Source organism: Dipodomys ordii, unplaced genomic scaffold (assembly GCF_000151885.1).
Source record: "Dipodomys ordii isolate 6190 unplaced genomic scaffold, Dord_2.0 Scaffold285, whole genome shotgun sequence".
Classification (NCBI taxonomy): Eukaryota; Metazoa; Chordata; class Mammalia; order Rodentia; family Heteromyidae; genus Dipodomys; species Dipodomys ordii.
In genome coordinates this window covers 227942-234631 of record NW_012267501.1, presented here as the reverse complement: position 1 = coordinate 234631, position 6690 = coordinate 227942, and the positions used below count along the sequence as shown (strand labels likewise).

Here is a 6690-nt window from a genome sequence, read left to right as displayed (position 1 = left end):
GAGGGGCATCTGGGTTGGTTCCATAACTTAGCTATGGTAAATAATGCTGCAATAAACATAGTTGTGCTGGTAGCTTTAGTGTGGTCTTGTTTGTAGACATTTGGGTAAATGCCCAAAACTGGTGGCTCATACTTCTAATCCTGGCTACTCAGGAGGCTGATACCTGAGTTCGGAGCCAGCCCAGGCAGACAAATCTCAGAGACTCTTATCTCCAATTAACAAGCAAAAAGCCATTAGTGAAGGTATGGCTCAAGTAGTAGTGTGCCAGCCATAAACAACAAAAAGTGGAGCAGGGGCAAAAGTATCAAGAATGAATGGATAAATGAATAAATGAATAAACAAAATATAGCATGATTCTATTGATAGAATGTTCCAAACAAGGTAAAACTAAACTTTTTCTCTTTAGAGATGTATATACTGGGATGAAATTCTAAAGACCAGCAAAGAATTAAGCCATACCAGTGGCTTATGCCTATAAGCCTAGCTTTTCAGGAGATTGAGATCTGAGGATCATGATTCGAAGCCAGACCAGGCTGAACAGTCTCAGTGAGACTCATCTCCAATTAACCACCAGAAAACCAGAAGTGGAGCTATGGCTCAAAGTGGTAGCATACTAGCTTTGAGCAGAGTTCAGGAACAGCATCCAGGCCCTGAGTTCAAGCCTTAAAACCACCACCACCAACAACAACAAAAAACAACAATAAAGTAAAGAACTGACTACCATATAGTCATGGTAGCAGTTTCTTCAGGGGGCATAGTTATGATCAGGTAGAATGATACATAAAGCACCTTTGGGGTACTACAAAGGTGCTATTTCCTGATATATATAACCCTATATGAGTTTTTCAAAGTAATTATACATATATAATAAATATACATGATGTACATACAAGCATAAGTTTTACCCAGTTTTCTATATTACATTATCTTTCTCAATTTAAAACTATTGAGTACTCAATATTTCATACTCGATTTGAACACAGGGTCTGAGGTTAATTTTGTCTTCAGTGATCAACTAGTCTGACATTCTTAAATTTGTCAGTTTCTAAGAGATACTTTAATTTCTTGTATTTAAGATTTTGCTCTACATATTTTGAATCTACAGTGAAGGGTATGCAAGTTTTTATTTTAGACCATTATTTCTGTCAAAATACAAAATCTTATCTTGTCTTTTTTTATAGCATTATATCCTGATTCCTATTCTGGCATATAGTGATATGACTACACTATAGTTCTTTATGAAGATATAACTAACATATACTTCTGGTATTATATACATACACATATATTTAAATACACATATAAAATGTAAACACACCTTTTTATGAGGGACTGGGGGTCTGAACTCAGGGCCCTGCAAAAGCTCTACTCTTTGAACCAGGTCTCCAGCTCTGATATATTTATATTAAATGTTTCCCTGTCATTTGTTTCTTTTTAATCTGAGGCTTTTTATAATAGGCAACTCTACTTATATTTGTTATGACAAATGATATATTTTATGTGCTAGCCAGACTCTCATGCCTCAATTTCTAGATATTCACACCCTGTGAAGATCCCTTCTCACATGATACAGGGTTGTTCAGTGTGATCAAGAGAATGCATGAGAAGTGACATTGTGCTCGTCAAAGATTAGGTTGCAAAATACCCTTGAGGTTTCCATGTCAGGTTTTCTCTCTAGATTCATTTGGTTATAGAGAAGCCAGTTGCTAGGCTACATGGACATTCAGACAGTCTTAAGAAAGACTCTCAAAGTGGAAAACTGAAGCATTTGGCCAACAGCCAGGAGAAAATCAAGGCTTGCCAATGACTGTGAATAAAATCTGTAGTAGACCCTCTAGTCCTACATGACTGCAGACATGGCCAACAACTTGATTGCAAACTCACAAGGGATTCAACAGAACCAGACTGCTAAGCCCCTTTCAGATACCTGAATACAACCACTGTGAAATCCCAATGTTTCTTAGAAATGGCTAAGTTTGAGAGAATAAAGGAAGGGAAGACGCTATATGAAAAGAAATGTACTCATTAGCTGACTCATGTTACTGTAATCCTTCTAAACATCTCCTTTATTAATTACAAAAAATAATCATTTGAAAAAGACTTAAAAAAATAAATACAGTGGGAAATAAAGAAATGGCTAAGTTTGAAAGCCATTTCATCACACAGCCAGGGATATCTAATACATTATACTTACTTCCAACCAATTTATTTTTTGTTTTCTAATTATACACTTCACTAAAATTAGTTTTTTCCTTAACAACTTGCAATCAAATGTTTTTGTTCTACTTTTTAAGTGAACATTTTGAAAGCTTTAGTTTCCATTTCTGCTGTAGTTTCAATGTGTTCCTCAAAATTTATGAGTTGGCAACTGAAGCCTAATGCTGAACTACATTCATGGCTGGATGAAGGCTGTTATCAAAGGAATGAAAAAGATTTTGTTAAAAAAGCACATCGTTTCTCACCATGTGATGGCTTTAACATTGTTATGACAAAAAACAAAAGCCCTTGCCAGATGCTGGTAACAGGTTCCTGGACATTTTAGTCTCCAGAACTATTCTCTGGATCTCAGCCTCTTGAGTAGGAAGTAAGTACCAGCATTAACTACAGGCATCTGACTAAAGGCATTTATTTTTTTGATTCAAGCACTGATAGAATTTTGGAGTACTTACAACTCAGGCTATTATAAGTAACAGTTTTCTAAGCCCTTTCTACATATCATATTACACAGTGTGTGCATTTCTGTTTGGTATTTTCAGGAAGCTGACTGAGATTGCTGATTAGAGAAGTCATAGAATCCACAGATCAATTTAGGATGTGACATCTTTCAATACTAAGAACATGATACGTATTTCCATTTATTCAGGTCGTACTTTAAATAAATAATATGTAGTAATACATATAATCTTTACTAGATTCATTCCTGATTTTATTATAATCATAAATAATAACTTTTCAAACTTTTAGCTCATCAGTTGATTATTGGAAAAACAAACTGTTTTGGAGACTGACTATCTAACAACCCTGGTAAATTCATTTTAATTCTAATAAATATATGGATTATTCTGAATCTTTTTTCTTTATTCAAACATGTTGTCTACAAAGACAGTATTCTGTCCTCCTTCCAATGCTTTCAATATTCTATTTTTCTCCACAATTCAACCAAAAGGAATTTCTAGTAAAATGCTACTTAAAAAACAGAAATAACAGGCATCCTTCTCTCATTCATGATTTCAAGGAAAAGCCTTTCAAGTATATTGGAGGATTTTTGTATACTTACTGCATTAACAATATTCTCTTCCAGTCCTGGTTTGTAGAGGTTGTTTTGTTTTTTGACTTAGGGTCTTGTTATGTAGTCCAGGCTGGTCTTATCTTAAAATCCTCCTACCCTTTTCCAAAGTACTAGAATTGGGCATGTGCCATCATGTCCAGTTAAAAGTGATTTTTTAATTATAAACTACTATGGAATTTATCAATGATTTTGTGCCCCTTAAACATTAAGATTTTCTCTTTCATTCTTTAAATGAGGTATAACCTATTCTCTTTTTTTTTTTTAACTTTTTGCACTACTGAGTTTTGAACTCAGGGCCTTGTACTTGCTAGGCAGGCATTCTACCACCTAAGCCACTCTCCAAGTTGCCTTAGTTGTTTTGCAGACAAGATCTCATTTTTGCCTGATGTCAAACTTAGATAGCAATCTTCTTATCTACAGCCTCTGCATAGCTGGGAATCACAGCAAATTTCACCACACACAGTGTATTTGTTGAGATGGGTCTTACTAAATTTTTGCTGGAGCTAGCCCTGAACGTTGAGGCTCATAATCTCCACCTCCCAAGTAGATGACACTACAGTTACAAATTACCTCACTTGGCCTACTCTGTTGAATTTCATATGCCAGGAAAACTGTACTTCTAAAATAAAACCATACGGAAATATTTGATCATTATTTTTTCATAATTTTTACCCTTTTCTCCCACCTTTACTTCTAGATTCTAATTATGTACATATTAGGCCACTTGATACTATCTGTGAGGCCATATTTTCATCTACTTTTCCTATTCTACCTTCAAATTCACTAATTCTAACTTGTATGCTCTGGTATCAAGCCTTCTCTAATCTGTTATAAAGTTCATCCAGTAAATCATCCATCTCAATTACTTTACTTGTGGAGAAAGAATCCACTCCCTCTTGTCAAAAGGAGATGACAATGCCTTCAACCCTAGAACTAAATATGTTATGTTATAATGTAGCAAAGGAACTTTACAGATATAACTAATGCTATCTGTGCTATCTGTTAAATGAGATCTTAAAAACAAATGTGCAGTTAAGAAAAAGAGATATAACAAAAGAAGAAAACTCAACAAACTATTGCCAACCCTGATATATATAAGCTAACACCCAAGAGACTGAATACAGGCCTATAGTTATGATAAAGGTGCAGGTATAAACCTCTGGCTGAAAGAGCAATATATGACAGTAGTAGAAAGGGCATGAAGGAGAAAAATAGGAATATATACTTAAATTTTTTTATATTATTCATGAAGTAGTATACTATTACATGATACTGTACACTGAATAGGATCAATATTAAAAGCTCAAGGATAAATATTATAACCAGTTAAAAATTAACATATATATTTTTAAATGTTAATAGAGATTAAGATACTATATTTAAAAACATTTAATTAGAGTTTCTTGCTTCCCTCTAGAGGTGGTATAGCCTGTTATACTAATCCTCTACAAATAAAAATTACATCATTAGTTAAAAACAACAACAAAGAAAATCTACAGTATTTGAAAGTACCTAGTGAGTAGTAAATAAAAACTAGAAGGTAGTTGATGCCTGAAAGATGAAGCTACATGGAATGAAATTTGTGTATTTCTGGATATTCTCATCAGAATCTTCCAAAACTTCTGATATAAAATGTTTGAAAGTTTCAGCATTTACTGGACAAGATCACATAAAGTTTGAGGTTGGGAGAGTGACTAAAACCTCAGGATAGAAATTCTGGAGATCAGGAAACCACAAAAAGGATGGGTCTCAAAATCAATTTTAAACTCAGAAAAAATGTATTTGTTGGTAACTGAACTATGCATATTCAGATGAAGAGCCTAGGAGACCTGGAAAAAAACCAGTAGCTATTAGGACAAAAGCACCAAATGAAGAATTTAGCTGCAATTCATTGTTAGAATTTTATATCAATCAACTTGCCAACTAAAGAAACACTGTAAACTTTACTCTTTGCACTCTATCATTCACCATCACAATGATTCATTTCTTTGTGGTTGTAGATCTCTGTTTCCTATATATTATTTATTGTTAAAATTTTGTACGCTTACAAATTTTCCTATGGCTTTTTCATTTACCTACATATTTTCAATTTTTAAATCTATATGAATACCTTATTTATCTACATATTCACCATTCCTTCATTTTCCATCTCTTACTATGTTTTCTTTTGCTTAATATGCCTTGAAATCCAAGCACTAGCTACCCTCATTTCTTTTTAGCCTGAAAAACTTTAGCAACTTTTATAATATAAACATGATTAACCTAAACCCTTGCAGATTTGTTTCCTGGTGAAAATATCTTTACTTCACCTCAACTTAGAGGAATAATTTGACAAGATTGTATAACACAGATTGATAGATTTTTACTGCAATAATTTTAAGATATTTATTACTATCTATTTTTCTGATAAGAATCCAACCATCGATCTGCTTTTCATTGCTGTAACAAAATACCTGAAGCTGAGTATTTTATAAAGAACAGGGGTTTACAGCATACAAGGACACATGCACCTCCATGTTTATTGCAGCACTGTTCACAATAGCCAGGAAGTGGAAACCACCCAGATGCCCCACTACAGATGAATGGATCCAAAAATTGTGGTATCTATATACAATGGAATATTATGCAGCCATTAAAAAGGACAAAATAATGGCATTCGCAGGGAAATGGATGGAACTAGAACAAATCATGTTGAATGAGGTAAGCCAAGAGGGGAGATAAATGGCACATGGTCTCCCTGATAAGTGGATGTTAAATCCAAAATGTAAGGTAATATGACAAAGTAAACAAGACTCGAGAAACAAAGGACCTCCACTCATCTGATCAAATCATTACTAAATGAGCCCAAGCTGCTGATCACATATATGCTATATATGTGCACATTGAAGGGAAACTAGAAGGAAGACACAGAACTAAAAGGAAACAGGAGAAAACATACAACAGTAAGACCCATCAGCTGCACTGGACATTGATCAAAACAAACTAAGCAACTCAATGGCAGTGATGGGAGGGCGGGAGGGAATGAGTGGTAAAGAGGGAACAGCTGACACTATGCAAAAGGAAAGGAATGTACATATCATCAATGTAGAAGAAATAACTGTACAGTCAAAGCCCATAGAACTCATAAACTTTACAGACCATGATAGACAATTTGCCCCATGAAGGTTAGAATGTTTTCATGACTTTAACTAAGTATCATTATCCCATAATACTGTGAAATTTGTGAAATTACATAATCATTTAATCACAATAAAAAATTTGCAAAAAAAGGGGGTGGCTATTCAGCTCCCCGTTTTAACAGTTCAAGATTTACTTACAGGGGCTGGGAAGGTAGCTCAGTGGTAGAGCGCTTGCCTTGCATGCCTGAGGCCCTGGGTTCAATTCCTCAGCACCACATAAGC

General features: G+C 34.5%; 1 protein-coding gene across 1 annotated transcript in view; it reads right to left on the bottom strand.

Annotated features, from left to right (window-relative positions):
- Copg2 (coatomer protein complex, subunit gamma 2) overlaps positions 1 to 6690 on the bottom strand; it is a 97577-nt gene that overhangs the window by 76722 nt on the left and 14165 nt on the right. The window lies entirely within an intron of this gene.